Here is a 19,164-nt window from a genome sequence, read left to right as displayed (position 1 = left end):
CCACCAGGGGGCACCACATTAGTTGTCTAGTAAAATGTATCATAATCATTAGTTTTATGTAGCCGTTAAATTTAGTAATACATTTTTGCCATGATTTGATGAAGGCGTTGGTTAAACCAGCAGAACTATTGATTTGTAGTATAAAAATATTAGCATGCTAAAGCTGTTGTACCCTTGACTACCACTGAACCCAGTGTACTGACTCCCAGTGTACTACCCTGTGGTAATGTTTGCCAACTACAATTCTATGGGCCCTTTTGTTGTCCAGTAGCCAGTAAACGTTTTTCAATGCAGAATTGAACCATTCAAATACGCAACGTGACAAAAATATCTGTGCACAACATTTCCACAGAATTATTTCCTCTTATCTGCGTCTGCAAAAAACACAAATCATCTCGGCCGTATTCCAGTTGCTTTTGGCACCGGGGGCGCCACGCAAGAAACCAGATTTACATGTTCTCAACACACTTTGCCTGATACAATATGCAGCGTAAATGAAGTCGTTTCCCCCCAGGAAACAGGAAGACGGAGACTTTTTGCAGTTTGTTGGTCGCTTGCTGGTGTGATGTCAATATCCACTGACACCGGGTATATAATTTACATTTTGAGAGACAGAGCAATGAGAATAAGTGTGTGTTTGGTTTTACAGTGACAATGACTGCTCTCTGCTTGCGTGAGACAAATAAGGTTTGTTTGCGCCGACGCTCCAAATGATTTGAATTTCTCGGCTCTTGTTTTTCAACGCAAAGGTTTGTAAAATTGTAAAAGTGCATTGATTAGAACAGGGGATTGACTGCAGAGGAGTGGGCGCCCAGAGCAAACTGTGAGAGGAAGAGGTGCAGGTGACAAATGTAATGTTGTCAAATTCGTTTTTTTTTCACCTGAAAAGTATATTTATCCCTATTTGCTTTAGATACATTTTCACATATATTCCATTTCCATTTAGTTGTCACCCAGCTCTATTGCTGCGAGTAGAGATATGATGGGTGCCAGTAAGTGCAGGAGCTGCCAGATGGTGCTCAGAGAAGCGTGATCATTTGGCGTTTTTTTCCACCGAAGGGCTCCGGGGGATGGAGGGAGAGAGAGGTAAAGGAGTCAGTGAGGAAGGAAAGGGTGGATAGAGACCCTCCTCTACCGACCCTCAATCTCCTTCTATCTGTTTGTACCCAACTCAAATCCATCTCCTTCCACCTAACCAGCGCAGTCTTTACTTCTCTCTCTCTCTTTTTTTTCGTGGATGCCCTCGTGTTGGAGCTCGTCGCAGCACCACCCATCCATCCCGTCGGATATTTGGCCTCCTGTCTCATGTCTGAATCAAAGCTAATTGGCTTGGCTGGCATTGTTTACATGTTGTTCTCAAGCTGTGCCAACAGGGCAAGTAAATCTCATCTGGTACACAATCGGTAAACACTCTGAAGCTAAAGCCATTACCGCATGTTCTGCACGCGCGTGTGCGTTTGTGCGAGGCGCGAGCAACGTTCGCCCGCGGGCACGTGCGAGCGAGCACCTGACTTGAGATCCTCTCTGCGCTGGTGCAGCCGCGGAGCAGCTTTATTGGTGTGCTCATTAGAGGTTTGTGGTTAGAGGCGCACCTGCTTGGGAGACTCATCACCCTGAACAATAATGCTGGCGGCCATGTTTACCCACGGGTGGCGCATTCCTGACTTGGGTGGCAGTCGCCATTTAGATGTGCAGTGTTTTCCCAATGTGGCGACATTTAGAAATAAAATCCAAATATATTTAATCTCATCTATGGTCCCTTTGTTGAAGATTCAAAAATTAATGCAGAGTATAATTGTGAATATACATATAAAAGAGAGTTTTCCTCTCCATTTCCACAACTGCATGCATTTTATCCTGAAGACATAATAACGGAGAAAATAAAAACAGATTGCACATTATCATCAAAAAAAAGAAAAGAACGAATGCATTTTGAATAGAGCTGAAATGCAAATGAATTGACCTCTACACTGTAATAAGCAATGTGCGCTGTAATTACATATCTGGGGCAGCATTACACAGTGGGATACAATGCAGTGTTCTCCGTGTTGTCCCCCCCCCAAGGTAGTCGCATCCTCCACACAGACCCCGATGACGTTGGTTCTCCTTAACTCTGCAGAGGAAGAGAGGGAAAAGAGCAGCGGTGAACAGAATCCGGAGTGTGCCGCACAAAAGGAGGACTCGCGTTTCTCGCTCACGGCTCCACTCACATCCTCTCATCCAATTATCATTAATGTATGCCTCATGGTTAGTGAGCTACAAAGCTCCCTATACCCTCCTTTTAGCTCCGCTCATTCATTCCTTTCCCCCGATTCCTTCTTCTTTTTTTTGTATCCTCTCCGTGGCTCTAAGTAGTCGGAAGAGGTCAGGGTCCAGAAAAGCAATTCTCTCCCGGCTATAATTAGTGCCGAGTAATAAGCAGCAACAAAGGCCGGGAAAATAACTTGACAACAACCATGGGAGAGATGGTGGTGATGGTCAAACACAAATTAGCAGTTATTAAAAACAACATGCAATAATGTTCTCATTACTGCGAAAACATTCTCAACGTGCTCAGTCTGCTAAAAAAAATTTAAAAAAGGAACGATGGAACGAAGGAACAATAAGAGGATATATCTTTTGAAAAGTGATTATAAATTGACTTGAGGGAGAGGGGCAAAAATGGGAAGGAGCGACGGCGTAGCACACCCTTGTGTTCTATAATTCTTTTCCGAGGAGATTGCAGACGCTCGCAAGTAATTCCACTTGACGGAACAAGGGGCTCTTTTTGGAAGCAGTTGGGAAGAGAACCAAAGTCTCATTCAGGGAAGTTAATCCCCGTTAATGGGTTTGTTTAAATTCAATAAAAAAAAAAGGAGAATATGCACAGAATGAATTATGAAAAACGATTAATGAATGCTCCGGCAAGTAATCACTTTCCGGATAAATATGCACATACATATTCATTTCCTCCCCGGCCCACACCCCCCACCCCCCCGGCTCCCCACACCCCCGTCCCCATCCACCATAAAATCTTATTTTAGCCGTATTTTTAGCAGATCCTCGCAGCAACTCCTCTAAACACTGTTTAGACACGGCCGTGCAAACTTTCATGCAGATGAAAAGATTGTTTTTAAAGAGACTCTACATACCTGATCGCTCTGCAGGCAGGTGTTGAGCATCCGTGCAGGCTTCTTGTCATAGGTTAGCCCCCCCGCCACTGTATCTCAGATGACCAGTTTTGAGAGCAAGCTGCGGCTGGAGTGACAGGTGCGGGGGACAGGGGGACATCGTCTGCCATAACAGGTGACGAGGCTGAGCGAGACAGAGAGAGAGAGGGAGATGGCTTTGTCTAATAAAAGAAAAGGGCCAAGATTGTGATTGTACTCCTACTGAACATCCTCAAGTATTTCAGGGTGAGAATCTAAAGCCCTCAGCTGATGTTAAAGCAACACTACCCAACTTTTGTCGAACCTTAAGATAGCAGCTTCACAATTAGTGTGGTTCACTGACTTGGAATATGGACAATGTTTCCTCTTCCATTCCCACTCCTCACCCTGGATGTCTGTCCTTGTTCTACGTTAATTTGGCGAGTGGGTACGATCTCCTGTGAGAAGTGCGAGGACAAGAGAAATCTAAATGGAATTTTGGTTGATTTGTTACAGCGGCAGCTCTTCTGGGGATCATGAGGAATATCCAACGTTTAAATGTGTTTTGTATTCAGTGAGTGGGACTCGGAGCCGAATAGAATTACCATGTGTGCTCGCAGAGGGCGCTGTTGCTTGGTAAACAGTTGCATTGTGTTACTTTAAGTTGTGTAGCTTTGTTGTGGTGTTTCAAAGTATATTACCAAAACATATGCGTCTAAAGGAATAATTATCTTTATGCCCAACGTATGTGTGAGGTGTGTCTGTACTGCTACAGGATTTACTCTAAAATGCTTGATTTGAAATTCCCATCTAGTAATTCCTGATGTGTATTACACAACTTGTAGATGAAAGGCTGTGACTCTACAGGATTGCATTAGGTCATTGAGATAAATGTTTGCCTCCCAGTGTTTGTCCAATTCAGCATTGTGTCATCATCGGTGTGTAAGTGAAGGTCATGGAAAGGGGTGACGAGTGCTCACGGCATCTGCTCACCAATAAACACACAATCGCGCACACACACAACGCAAAGCCTCGGAAAATGCACTTATGTATAAACGGACACGCTCAGAGACACACACTCGCACAACAGCAGCAGCAGCAGCAACCAAGAGACATTTACAAATTGGCTTCTTGGCTTGAACATTGCTTCCGTTCATAATTATTTCTCCCTGTCATTGGGGCCTCTGCACACTGCCGGTCCCCTGCTAGTGCTGTAAGCGCGCCAAGCAACTCCAGAGCTGTCTCTGTGTTCAGGCAGCCAAGGAAATCTCTCTCTGCAGCTAAAAGCCAATTATTTCCTCGTAGATCGGTAGGACTGCTTGCCCCAATAATTATTCCTATATCACCTCTTTACAGGAGGAAATTGAAATAACATGGAGGCATTAACGAAAGAGGATCATTTTTTTGCTGTGTGCGTTTCTTTTGTCCTCTCATTTCGGACAGCGGAGCGGAGCGTTGCAGCAGCAGCACCTGCAGGGGGCGCTGGGCGGGAAACCTTTGGTGTGGACATCCCTTCAAAGTAGTTCAGGGTGGAAATCTAAAGACATTAGCAGATGTCCTCAGCAGATATTCTTGGAATAGTGATTTGTGTCACCTACCAAACTGGAACACCTGATGAAACTGTCTAATATGAGCATGAATACATAGATAATACTGAGACTCCCTGTGATAACGTTTCAATTGAAATATTTTTAGAAGGCTGGAGCAAGGTCTCGATGGCCGTACTTTAAAAAACCAGATCCTTGAAGTGAGATGGATCCCTGGTAAAAGTTGAATGAGAATAAGCAGTAAAAGGATATGCACATTAGGCTTGAATAGTAAAACTACACAAGGACGTAGTAAAATAACACAAAGACGAGGACAAACCATCGACCTGCCTTGAACCAGGACGAGGGAGACGGCAGGAAAGAGAGTTAGACTTGAAATAACCATTATGTTCATGGGACTGCGCAAACCTGATTTTCCCTCTGCACTATTTTTTGAGTTTAAGTACTGCAGGGGCTACACTCAGAGGCTGCTTCTTTTGTCTGCAAATGGCCTGTGGATATTCCAGACAATGGCAACCCTTGAGACGCACAAAAGGTTAGGGAGGAACAGGGGGAGATAGAAGGGAGGAACATTATCTGTGGCTCAAAATCCTTTTAGTTCTCGAGTGGAAGATGGAAATAGACCGAGATTAGTACGCCAGGTTTTTATCATCAGGCGATTTATTATATGCTCTCGGAGGTACAAAGAGAAATAAAAGACAAATGCTTTTTCTTTTTTTTTTGTAAGTTCAAACCCTCTATAATCTATGAACACGTGGGACTATCTCAATTTAATTTGGAACTTCAAAACAAGGACCTTAAAGGTTGATTCAAACAGAGAAAGTAGAGTGGACTTGTTGAATGGGAGACTTGGGGATAATACAGTGGATATGTTAGATTGTGGATATTATACATGAAGAGCAGCAGAATGCACCAGGACAATGAACACTGCCCCAATTCATATGAGTATATATGTGTGTGTATAAGACAGAAAAGTGTTTTGATGTTGAAATATCGGATTTTAGGATGGATTTTTCTTGTTGGCTGTCAATGTCAGACTCAGGTAAAAACATAAATCCGGTCTGTGCAATACTCTGAGGAAAATTCATTCTTTACTGAAATGATGAAATGGGACCAGACTGGCATTGTCAGCAACAATATGGAATCGAACTGAAACCAGGCCGCTAAAAGCCGATTGTTACATAACGGGTTAAAAAATGAATTGTTTGTACAACGGCTGAAAAAAAAAAGCAGCATGAAAACACTGGTTTCCATCAGTATTCAAGTGGAACAACCCACTCTTTAACCACACGGATAGTATGAATTAATTTGACCCCCAGAGCAAAATCCCCACAACACCAGCAATGAAGACAAATGATAACTCTCACCCCCCCCCCCTCTGTACATTTGCAGACTAGTTTGGTAATTACTCTCACGACAGCCAGGCGGCAACAGTGTGGGTGTATTTATCCCGAGCATTTCAATTAAGTATTGGCAAAGTCTAATTTGTCATTTACCAATTAGGGTAAAGGCTGATCTGGCTCACTATTCCACAGCTCAGACGAGGAGCGAGTTGAGATGCAAATCACGGCCCCTGTTTTCATTTTTCCGCCTTTCCAGATGACAGGAGAAGAAAATTGAGGAGCTGCTTGTTACACTCCAAGTTTTTGTTTTTTATATACTTTGTGAAAACAATGCCTTTCTGCTATCTTAAATCTCAAAGCCCGTCGATTATGGGTCTGTGCATTGGCAGCCGTCTCAAAACAGTGGACATCAGTGAGCTTTGCCTGAGGCTAGCGTCAGGCTTGCGGTCTGATCAAGAGGTGAGGGGGTAAGAACAAAAGCCATCACAGTGGTCAGTCAAGCATATACCCTGCAGCTGAAGTTGTATTTTGTGTCAGGCAGAGACTGTTTAAATAATAAATTGCAAGTATAAGTCGTCGTACTAAATCTCCGTAGCTGGTAGAAGTAGCCCAGTATCTGTATTTAATCCATTCTACCTTTCACAACACAACTATTTGCATTGATATCTTTTCATCCCGACGTCGCAGCTTAATAAAGATTTTCGGGAGCGTGGACTCAGCGTGTGGTCGCCTGTTTTCAGGAGTCGTTTGTGCCCCATCATAAATTGTCAGACACCTACATCAGCAAAATACATAGTCATAAACTGTGGGAAGTATAACAGATTACCACTAAAAGTCATCATCAGCATCATAAATATAAAACGAGCTTAGTTGAGGAGCGGGGAGGCGGAGGAGGAGGTAATATATGTTGTGTAAGGAAAGCTCTCATGTTAATAAAGGTGGGTGTTGCCACGTGTGGATTTTGACGCACGTTGAATCACAATGAACTCAGAACAAAGTTGATTACAGATATTGAATAGTCACAAAGCAGGATTGTCGTGGTCTAGTGTTTCTGCAGGTACTTACTGTTTGAGTGCATGTCATACAACACTATGCTTCCCATTTCAATATGAAGAGAAAACTTGCTAGCAGGAATTTTAGGCTTTACTTAGACACGGAGCTGTTGAACTTTGAGCTAAATGCTAAGTTGTTTATCTTCACCATCTTAATTGTATGCTAGCTCGCTGATATTTTGCGAATAAGCACTAAACTCAAAGAAAAGTTGCCGTTAGTTTTGGTATCGGATCATAAACCAATGTACTGTTTAAACTGTAATGTTGGTTTGATGGTGGTCCACATGTGTCACGAGTCTGATAGCAACGCAAGTGTTAGTTTGGGAGACATTTCCCTCAAAACTACAAATAGCTACACAACTTGATCCTCAACCAAAGCTGTGCACCTGCCAGTAAAAGCTAAATGTCAAGTTTAAATGTGAATGGGCATGGCACTGATATAACGACACACTTAGGCACAAAGGGGAATATAAACACATTCCAGATGCCTGATAGAAAACCAGTGCAGAACATGCTATTCTTTTTTTTCTCCTGTGGATTCTCAGCACTGTTTTTCCGACATAAACATGTATGGAGATGATGATGTTTTTTTTTTTTCTGCAATCCGTCCTTTTTAGCCTCAACTCTCCTACAGAATATTGGCTGTTGCATGATGGATGGCTTAATTAGAGCCCTGCATCCATAGTTGAATCGCTTTCTAGAAATGAGCAAGCTGTCGTCACTGCGAAGCAGATCAATCCTCCACATCAGGCACTCCAGTCCAGTCCAATTGTTTGATGGAGTCCCTGCTTGAATCTGGTGTTGGGGGGGGATTTTTAATCACAACAAAATGATGAAGGATCCAAATGGACTCGGATCAAGTTCTCATCAAGCAGCTCTTGTTCGTGAGTAACTCCATTCGGCGTTTCAGGTTTGGGCCTCTGTCATGTGTAATAAATGTGTTTTTACTCATCAGACACACACGTGACTGCCACTGTTTGCACATCAATCATTCGAATGGTCAGGTGTGGCTAATGGGACTTCAGCTTGTTTGCCACAGAATAAGTTGCCCGTGGGGGAGCCACTGTGCCGAGGTCGGTACTGTTTGTTTTCTGTTTGTTCTCCAGGTTTGGACAGGCGGTACTGTGTGCGGCGGTGGCAGGCGTTCAAGCTGGCCATGCCCTCAGGGGGTAGGAGAGGGATTGGGTTGGGAGGGGTTACAGTAGCAGATGTTTCATGTCCGTGTGATGGGGTGGCACGAGAAGGGGGCTTTTGATGACAGAGACGAGCGGATCGCTGACCTCTCCTCCCCTCGTTCTCACACCTCCCTCTCTCGACATGTGTCAGTCAGTGCCAGGTCAATATGGCTGCCCAGTGCGCCTGCCGATCCACCATGTGCTTCCAAGGCAGGACTGGCAGCGCCACGCAGCACCGTGCACAGCACGAATAATTTCCCCCCCCTCCACCTGCCAAGTGTGTCAGAACCACGGGAATAAATGAAACCTTGTGGATAAACAAACAGCTGATGAGGTCTTGAGGTCCATCGCTCCATAGTTTGTTTCTTTCTCTGCATAGGTCGGGTGAGTGTAACTGGTGTTTACTTTAAAGTCGTATATCCCACCCTAACTAGTCAAAGTCGACTTCCAAATGGACACACACACACACACACACACACACACAGAGATAGACACACAATAAATCGTATCCATTTTCCTCTCACCCCCACAGCCCCGACCTCACCTCTCTCCCGTGCCCTGGCTGTCATGGCTACCCACTCACATCCACCCACATGGGCATCACCCAACCGCTGCAGTTTATCCCATTTGTGACACATGACTGGCCGTCGTACAGCGATGACCAAAGGGAACGCGATGGAGCCAGGCCGAGAGAGAGAGGGGTGTTGGGGGTTGTGGCAGCTGGATGGAAGGGCGGCTGGTGGACTGGAGCAGTGTTTGGCTCGGTCTGGTTGGCTGTAATTGGTGTCCACTCTTCCAGAAGCCCTGCAGTGATGGCGGACAGGATGACTCTGTCCGCATTCTCCCTGCCATCCATAATGTGTGTGTGGGTGTGTGTACATGACTGACTGGAGGCACACGCATTTAGGGGCACACAACTGGTGACAGAGACACTGACAATGGCCATAGGGGCCGTGTGAGTGGGCAGCCAAGGGGTAAGTGTTATGATAAGTGGATGTAGCATCTCATTTGATCACATTAGATCATTTATCCTGCACTTATATCATGTAATGCTTTGGCGTATCCGTGGCAACCCTTGTGTACAGTATGAAGAGAGGTGGAGATAGGTTCCAGGGGCAAGGTTGAAATGGCCTTGACTTCCAAAATAAAAGCCTGCTTTTTAATAAACTGGAGAATAAATGAATCAAGCAAAAGAAGGATTATTTATATTACACGTTTAAAAAAAATATAAATACGGGACATGGGGTGTGAAAGGTCAGTGTTTAATATGTGTTTAGAAAGAAACTATTGGTTATTTATGGAAAGGAAATACCAGGGGAAGGAGAAAGCGAATGACGTGTAACTTAGGTCTCCAATCAGAACAGTCCAGGGACATTTATATAAGTTGTATATCCCGTATCTTAACCATTAGGCCTGCAGATTGCCGAGGCATTGTTAAACTTTACGAGCTAATGAACCCTTTGCATCTATGTGACCATGACTGTCCATTAGATGTGTTTTTTTTTGTTTCCACCAGCGGCCCAGAATTTATCACCAGGTCCGTATGTGCTGACAGGCCCATAAACACGTCCATGTATGCAGACCCCCGTTGTTGCATAAACAGAACTGTGTGCATTTGCTATCGGTGCATACGGTTTGTCCACATCCATTATTGGACTTTGTCAGGTCTTTAAGTCGGTCGCTCTGAAGGACAAGCTGGTGTTGACGCTGGAGCACCATCAGTTTATCCTCAGTGTTATACATTTAGCTTTAGCTCTAAAAATGTAAACAACCCATTGCTTTTCATCTTGAATTCATGCAGAGGTGCAACTAAACCGAGATCATCACACCCCTTTCATTCTCTGGACTGGTCCCCAGGGAATTCACTGCTGAGTATCACTAGGTGCGAGTGCATTTTCAGTTTGTGCATGACGATAGAGAACACAAGCCTGCAAGTGGCTGACATGCACAGACACAGATACACAAAGAGATTCACTACAGTCAGACAGTCTGGAGAATGATGCATTACGATTATACGAGTGGAAAACAGAAATTTACCTGACTGCTGTCAACTAAGATTCCATCTGATTTTCTCCTTTCATAAGCAGAACAGTATTTCAGCTTCATCCTGGGATGAAAGTTGTAAACATCGAGAATCACTTTGACACAAAAGGGAAGTGGGATACTTGTGCAACTTGTGTAGTGAGCGTATACAATGGCCCGGCTCTAAAAAAACAAAACATGTCAGCATTGATAAAAGGAGCTGATATCCACAGGGGCATTGGAACCACTTCTAGATTTCCATCCCTACATTTTCCCAGAGGAAGCATTCAACAAAATAGAGCCAACCCTGTCACATGTTGTTACTGGATAATAGCACAGGTTAGCACATTTCTTATAGCAGCTTCAAAAATAAAAATAAATAAAAAAAGCCTCTCAAAGCCATTTCAAAGCAACTTTCTAGTTCCCTGCTTGAGCATACATGCTGACTCAGTTTAGTGCACGGCGCAGTTTGGCTGAGGCAGGAAACATCACAGATTGGTTCTACTACCGAGCGTGGCTCTGCGAGACAGCAGTCAGGACGCATATGGTGACGGCTCAGTTTGCCAAGGTGCTGTAGCAGAGCCATGGAAAAAAAATGCCTTAAAGCTGTTTTGGATCTGAAGTTAAAGGAAAACCGTTTGTTGTGTGTTTAGAGTTACAAAAAAAATGTGCTTTTTTTTACTTTTAGGTAAATATTATCAGAAATCACCTCGTTTTTCTCCATTTATTATTCATCACTGTAGATTTTCCTCCATATTTTATTCGTGTCGTGTGGTGAATTGCGTCTCGTATATTTCAACAGCCAGATGTTATATTAGGTAATGATCAGTTGAGGCTTCCTTCTGCTTTTTAGCAGCATTTCAGTGTTTCACTTGGAGAACTGTGTACATATGTCGGGTTTCTGAATTAATTCCCTACTAATTAATAATTCCAACCACTAACAATCATCCCACTCCATTTGGACTCTGACTGTGCTCCGTCACCCAGCAGCATAGCCGTCAATTAACAGGCCTTTGATAATGAGATCTGAGAACAGCAGGCGTCTTAAAAGTTAAAACTGGCAGCACTTTCTTTTTTTCTTCTAAAGGCATAAGAGAAATCTGTGAAAGAAATCTGCTATTAAGTAAAGTGACGCTTCGGTGTGCTTTCTCTCCGTCCTGGCAACCGCCGCCCCTCCCTCCCCTCTCCTCGCTCGCTCCCTCCCTCCCTCCCACTCATTCGCTCTCTCTCTTCACAGAGAGGTGTTATCCTTGTCTGACAACTCCCCTATGAGTGAGAGGAGGGGAGCGAGAGTTGGAAGCAAAGAATGGAGGCAAAGTGGAATGAATGCCAAGAGGAATTAGGTGAACCCTCTTGGCCTGACAAAGCTGCGAGGACTCGGGAGGCATCTAATCATCACCTGTTATGAGCCTGCAGTGACTTGAATAGCTAAATAATAGAAGTCATAGTTTAAAAAAACAAAATCATGTGTATATTTAAGTACAAATGTACAGATTTGCATGCACAGAAGTTGTCATGGAGATGAGAGAAAGATAATTCCTCCTCTAAAATCAGTCATTTGTATGCACTAATTAAAAGAAGCTGATGTTTACATTATGTCAAGGAGAACACATTCTGAGGTGTATACATCTTTTCCATCATTCAAAATAATAACTTATTTTTCATACCATAGACTTTATATAAAGATGGACTATACTGATATCAGTGCTGCCGTCTTGCACTTGTGACATGAACTGGTGCCAAGAGATTTTCAATTTTAGGAACATACCATGTCCACGTGTTTATATCCAGTCTGTGGTTCATTAATTTATGTGTATAAATTATAAGATTGTCCGTAATCTGTAATCACATCCAATGTATCATTACAAATCCAGAAAGAAAATGTGCGTAGCAAATGTAAAAACTCTATAATATCGTAGCATCTCTCAATAATCAACAAGATGTTACCTTGTTTTCCTGACAGTTTCATCATGGAGCAGTTCACAGGCCACTACGGGCGGCAGCTGATCCCGAAACAACAAACCGTGCTGCGAGCGCACGGCTCAATTAGACTCCTACGTTCACAGTGTAACTCACGGCCCGTGAAGAGGCAGAAGAAAAACGACAACTCTTTCTTTAAATCCAATCAGAGATATGATCTCTGACCCACTTTCATAGCGAGAGATACTCGTAGCAGAGGCTCTTAAGATGTCACCCTGTTTATTACAATGGAAATGGATAAACAAAATATTAGCTGACACCTCTGCACCGAAACACAATGACTAGCCTGCAGCTAACACTCAGTGTCATGTTGCAATAGTGGTGGGGACAGGTTGTTATGGCTATTCAGGCCATTTAGCACAAATAAATGAATTCATTCAAGATTTGGAAGCACAAAATATTGTTTTTATACGACACCTGTTGTCGGTAGATCTGCCCGAATGTTAGTGTAATACACACATACACAGGATTTCCATTTAAAACCTCATAACACATAATACTTCCAGTTAATTACCAGTCTTGATCACACTTTCTTGCCTTCCCCTTCTCCCTGTTTGAGATTTTTACCTCCAGGCGAGCTATTAGCATGGCAACTGAAGAAAAAAAAAAGAAGAATTCCAATTATTTCTTACATCTGAGGAAATGAAAATGACACATTCAACATCACAATCAATGTACCTTGTGATTAGTGTTTGCACATTTCCCTGTCACGCTGCAGAGTGCAGATATGACGATACCAGTCTATTACCCAGATTAAATGCTTTATGAAAACCTCCCAGCCAACCTGCAACATTGTTGGAGGTGAAAGCTGAGGTGTGGTCTTGTCATTTTTCCCTCAAAAAACCCTCTCTCTAACTTCAACTGTCTGTAGTAATGCGGGTGATACAATTCCATGGGGTGTTATTATGTGATTAATCGGGCCTTTATAGACTCCACAGTAATGAATAGGGCGTCGAGAGATGCCTTCATGGAACAGTCACCGCCTGTCTGGCCTGTCGGTCTCCCTTTTGACTTTCCTGTGCTCAGCCACTTGTTTATGGCTGACTTTAAAGCATGGCTGCTCATAAATAAAACATCTATTACAGACGGATAACATCTCATATATTCAGCGGGAAGATGTCTTAATAGCAGGAAGTTCTATAAATTGTATGCAAGTGTTGTACTCAAGGGCAATTGCCTCAGTGTTTCTTTAAACTGTGGAATGGCTGATGTGAATGTCAATAAGGGTAATATCAGGCCCTGCTTCAAATGCCGGGACTCAGGTTGACAGGGAACCATTTGATTGTCATTAGAAAGCCTGTTCGGGCCCTGACGCTGGGCCCAACTGTCAGGGAACACTCTTACAAGGTGATAGCAGCCGCTGTAGGGGGGTGGTGGTTCTTTGAAACAAGCGGGCATGAGGTGGGCTTGTTTTGGGTGAAAAATGTTCAAATCCCCATTAATCATTCATCGTGTCATAGTTGAATGATGACTGAGTGTGCGAGATGTGAAAGGCTTTTGCTCGCTTCGAGCAGCAGTGAGTTTTAGCAGTCTGATGAACTCGCTGGATTCTTTGTGCTCGACGCCAAATGCCAGGCGGAGTAAGTTAGCCGCTAGTTGCTAAAAAGTTGGCGTGGACTAAAGTAGAGCTAAAAGCAGACTGAATATTGGATTTCCATTGTCAAGTTTCCAAAACCACAACTCCACTGGGAGGATATTTGTGTTGGCTGGAAATGTAAGTAGCTGTTTCCTTGCATGATAACGTCTGTCACCAGGGCTTTGGATGTTTTGGTCAAAGATGGATGGATGTGTAGCTTGAAACCAGAATCCTCACTTTCTCATCTCTCACTTTTTTATTTGAGCAACAGGAAACATGTCAGGTTTAGAGTTAGAGCTACAAAGGTTTCCTTTTTCCATCCATACCCTCTGTTCCCTGAAGCCAAATGCCAGACTGATAGATAATCTATTGGGCATTCACAACGTAAACACAGAATACTGATTTCAATTACTCTTTCTTTTGCTTTGCTTTTCTTGTAATTCGTGGACATGTGGCGCTTGCGTCCACCTCCAAGGTCTGGCTCCAGACCAGAACCCAGCCCGAGCTCAGTGGATATCTAGATTAGCCGGACCCAATAGTACTGACCAGGGATTAACCCGGGGATACTCCAACAAATAAGATGTTTTCCCCACTGGGTCTTGTTAAATCTTTAGAGAAGAGACATTTGGCGCTTACGGACCTGAGCAGGTAATCCTGCCTGGGGCTCAAAAGGTCCTGTTTGGGTGGATCTGGTCAGATCTGCCCACTGGTTAGGGGATCTCCGGAGCTTTGGCTTCTCTAAGAGCGGATTGAAAGGGAGACTCAGTGGCCGCAAAGCCTCTCCCCAGCTGGCCTTGCATGGCCTCTCTCTGGAGATTACTGGGCCAGTGGAAGTGTCTTAATGGAAAAATGGCTTTGGATGGGTGCTGCGAGGACAACTGAAGCACAAGGAAAAAAAGATAGTCAGTCAATGTCGTTTTTTGAGTCTATTTCATCTCCTTGTTTGTGAGTGAATGCACACGTGTATAAATTACCTGTGTGTTCTAACCACGCGTCTTGCCCTCACTGATATTAACTTCTCATGTCTCATCCGTCTATCGGTGCGTGACAGACGAGGGAGGAAGATGCTGCGCCCCTTCCCTGAAATAGAAGAAAATAATCTCATTTCTGACTCCGCTCTGTCTTTCCCTTTTGCCGCGGTGTGCCCCGGCCGCCCTGTGAGATTTGGGTCAGTTTAGATCCATTGACCCTGCATGCTCAGTCAGAGTAAGCCTGAGGGCTGCATATGACAGATGTTGTCTAGTGGCACACTGAAATGAATGTTTTTTTTTTTCTTCTTTTCGCCAGTCAAAAAATAAAAGGATAGACAGACACAGAGGAAAGAATCTCTGAGAACACATCACTTGAGTTCTTCTTTGTCCTTTGACTTTGGCCAAATGTGATTGTACACATGCGAATATGCTGACACGGCACGTAAAAGTAACAGGGAGAATAAAGAGCTCGTGAGACCAGGATTTTAAAATGACAAGAGTTCTGGGTGATTCCAATTCATTCCACTGGAACTACTATAGATTTGCTGATGTAGGCAAAGTAAATTTTTCCTTTTTGAATGTAGTTGGTGAACTCTTGCCCATGAATTTGCGCCATTAACAAATAGCAAGCTGTCATATTATCAGTGCCAAACGTGGAGCAGACAGGGGCCAGGACAGTCCAATGTGGAGGTATTAGCTTAATTGCTTCAATGACATGTATTTTTAAAGCTTCCTCTGTTAGAGAACAGTCATCAAAAAGATGTCTATGGTATAAATATGTCTTTGAATCAACCAGTTGTGTCGTTAGAGACCCAGATGAGCTATCACTCTAACTGACCATATGCAGGTGAACTGACTGAGCCAGATTCTTCCCCCTTCGCTTACTTTTAAAAGTATTGTCTGCAAATGGTTTTCAAATATTTCACAAAGGTATTTCCCAAGATAATCAGTATTATTTGTATTTTTGTACAGATGTTTTTAATGAAAGGGTCATTCTACCAACGGAATCAGATACAATTGGAAGAAAATAGGAAAAGTTGACACATAAAGCTGCAAGAGGCACAAGAAAACACGAAAACCTTTATTTCACAATATTTAATGCACAATTTTACATTTTAATCAGATGAGTACTTTTCAGGAATCTGGAAAAGGAGCAATAACACATCACTTGACAATAACTTTAACGTGATGTACCTTCCCTCTTATTCATCGTGCTGTTGCATTATATTTTACCAGACAAGATGCTACACCTCCACATGAAAGATTTAGGAAAGCGATATTCCCTTTGGTTTTCTCTTTGAGTCAGAAGACACTATAAACTGCTGGTGCTGTGTATCTGTGTGTGTTTCTCTCTCTGCCGTCCTTAGTGACAGAGTGTGTGTTTGTGTTCAGCTCCGAGTGAGACCCCCACAGGCTGAAGTCCTGGGGTCCTTCATCAAGGCCACTGTTCCAGGGACAACATTCATTTGTCTGGTAGTAATGGGGAGAGGGAGGCGGGGGGGGTTGTCAGGTGTGCCCTGAAACACCGCAACCACAAATGGCAGCAACCCGACAGAAGCTGCCCTTCATTACTGCAAGAGTCTTTTAGATTTCGCCATCGTCTCAAACACGGACGCCTTACGAGTCATACTGCTGTTATCGCTCAGGTACTGAACGCAGGACTGTACACGAGAACCCTCAGCGAAGCGCCTGCTGGGTCTCTGCACTGTTAATTCACTTATATGGCTGCTCTGCAAAAGCAATGGGACTTAATTAAATGTCTCACCTCGAGCAGTGGAGGATCATGTTGCCACTAAATCCAGTTTGAGGTAATGCCGCACTTTATTGTGACGATCAGTGCTTCCCCAGGGGTTCAATTACAGCCAAATCTAATTGAAGGGAATCCATGCAACAATGCCGCGTCCCCTCGCCCCCCCCTCCACCTGTCTCCGGCATTTTTCAACTTAGTCGGATTACCTCGGGAAGTCTTACGCAACTCCTCTGCAGGCCGGAGACCAACAGCTGGTGGCAGAGGTCCACAAACTCATTACCCGACTTAAAAGTGGAGCTGCTTCCACAAAAGAATGTAATATCCTCCATTAATTGTGCATATATGAAGTTAATTAATTAGCCGCGGCTTTAATAGACTGGAATCTTCGAAAGAAATTACGCACACATCCCACAATGATTGTCAAATTTACCACGTGGTCGACCATCTATTGGATTTGCAAGCAGTTGAAGAGTTACCGCAATAAAATAATGTTCAAAAGAAGAAACAATGAAAAGTCCTGGCAAAGGATTATGTTTGCGAGACGCTATGCAACAGCCATTACAGAGTCCCTGAGGAGAAGGAAAACAAAACACTCAACAGAGACTCCAAGAAGGTGAAATTCTATATTTTATGCAACTGGGCACTGATCAGCATCTCACAGTTCATTAACCACAAGGAAGACAACAAGCTGCCACTCACCACGCTGTCCTCCGGGGCTTCGTTTAAGAAAAATAGGCTTCGACTCTCTGCCAAATTTAATTGATTCATTATTTATTTAAGGAGAAAAAGATAATGACAAACATATTGGTACAGTGTTTACTTGAATCAATATTAAACAATGATTTGATGTCATCTTCTGTGATGGAAACCATCAGATTACTGGTGTAGAATGTTTGAGATGCTTGTTCTGTCCTTCAGTACTTTGGCTTTGTGCTCCTTTACATCGGGAGCGGGTCCTCTCTACGGAGGCCGCCATGTTTTTTTTTACAGTAGCCCAGACTGGACAAAATAAAAACTGAAGGTTACCAAAGGTTCTCTGTCATGTTTGGAAGGGGAGGGTGAGGTGAGGGGTGTTCAGCTGCAACATGCACCTTCACCACTAGGTGTCACTACATTCTACAAACTAAACCTTGAGGTGATTTGTTTTGCTGATGATGCTTTTGTGTTCGTAGTTAAATACTACTTTGAATTAGGGACTTTTAGTTGACTACTTCACTACTTATACTTACCTTTCTTTAAAAAAACACTGGAGTAGCTGTAGCTGAATCCATCCAAATTAAATACCACTTTATATCAAAGTCTACTGTAAAAACTAAAGTCCTCCAAAAACACCTCTTTCCTGAACTTGTCAATAAATCTCCAACCCATTCCGCTGCCGTCCCTTGGAGAGAGGCTTATGTTCACTGCGGGTTTTCCAGTCATTTCAGTTTCAATCCATCAAGCTTAATAGGTGCACTTGAAAGGGGCTGGAGATCCAGCTGCATTAGTTCTGTCCATTTCTTCTTGTTTGTTACCCCGCTTGCAGTAAAATTGTACAATATTTTTTTTTCCACAAATGAATCTTTGCACCAAAATTATCCTTCCAGGTCATTAGAAACCACGAGAGGGAAGAAATGGGGGCATTGGTTTGTCACTTATGGGATTTTCTTTGGTTTTATATACAGTTAAAACAAAAGGGCGACACTCTTACTGCTGTAATACCAGTCTTAGGGTGAAGGTTTGTTGCTTTTTGAGACAATTAGTGCAAAGTTTAAACCGTGACAAATTAGATATGAGTCTCAGTTGGATTGTACACACAAAGAAAACTGCACAGCTACATTTCAAAAGACTTCATCCGAGGGGGTTTAGAGAGTTAAGGAAACATGGTCCCTTGAGTTTTCTCCCTCTCCGTCTGCTAGCACCTGCACCACTGTAGCGCTAATCAAAATTGACAGGTCCTGCTTTGCAAATCCCTCCACTCGAGCGTGCGTTCTCATCTCCGCGTTACCGCCATTGTCGACCATATCAATTAAATAAATAAACATTAACCAGTGCGCCGAATGGATACGGGAGAGAAGCGTAATGAGACAAAACACTGGGATCGTAACATCTCTCTCCCCGGGGACCGATATGAAATTGAACACGATTAATAAAAGGCCTTCAATTAACTGTCGTCGTCTTTGTTCAGGCTCTGGGTTGAAACTTAAGACTTGTGATTTAAAAAGGCAACAAAAGACGGAGAGGAGAAAGCAAAGCGAGCCTTCTTTTTGATTGAAAGACGAGATAGGATCCTTTTTCTTGCGAGACGGTGCTGGGATTTGAAGTCGTCATTCATGTGCACCGCACTTTGTTTCCACTTTCGCCATTGTCTCCTCGTCATTATTTACAGCGAAGACAAGCCCTTTGTTGCAGCAGATATTGTTTCCGTGCGTGTGTCTTTGTTTATCTGCAAACTACGGTGAAAGATAATCAACACACTGTAAATGTGATTAAAGCAGATGACTGGAGTGATGTTTTCAAGCCCGATGCCAAGTTTTGATGCTTCCTCCAATATTCTATGCTACAAATGTGATCAACACAGTGGGGCCTGCGTAAAATGAGAGGAGACGGGGCGGGCAAGCAGCGACGGCTCCGTTTTAGA

The sequence above is a fragment of the Hippoglossus stenolepis genome, chromosome 23 (assembly GCF_022539355.2).
Source record: "Hippoglossus stenolepis isolate QCI-W04-F060 chromosome 23, HSTE1.2, whole genome shotgun sequence".
NCBI lineage: Eukaryota > Metazoa > Chordata > Actinopteri > Pleuronectiformes > Pleuronectidae > Hippoglossus > Hippoglossus stenolepis.
This window is presented reverse-complemented; position numbering follows the sequence as displayed.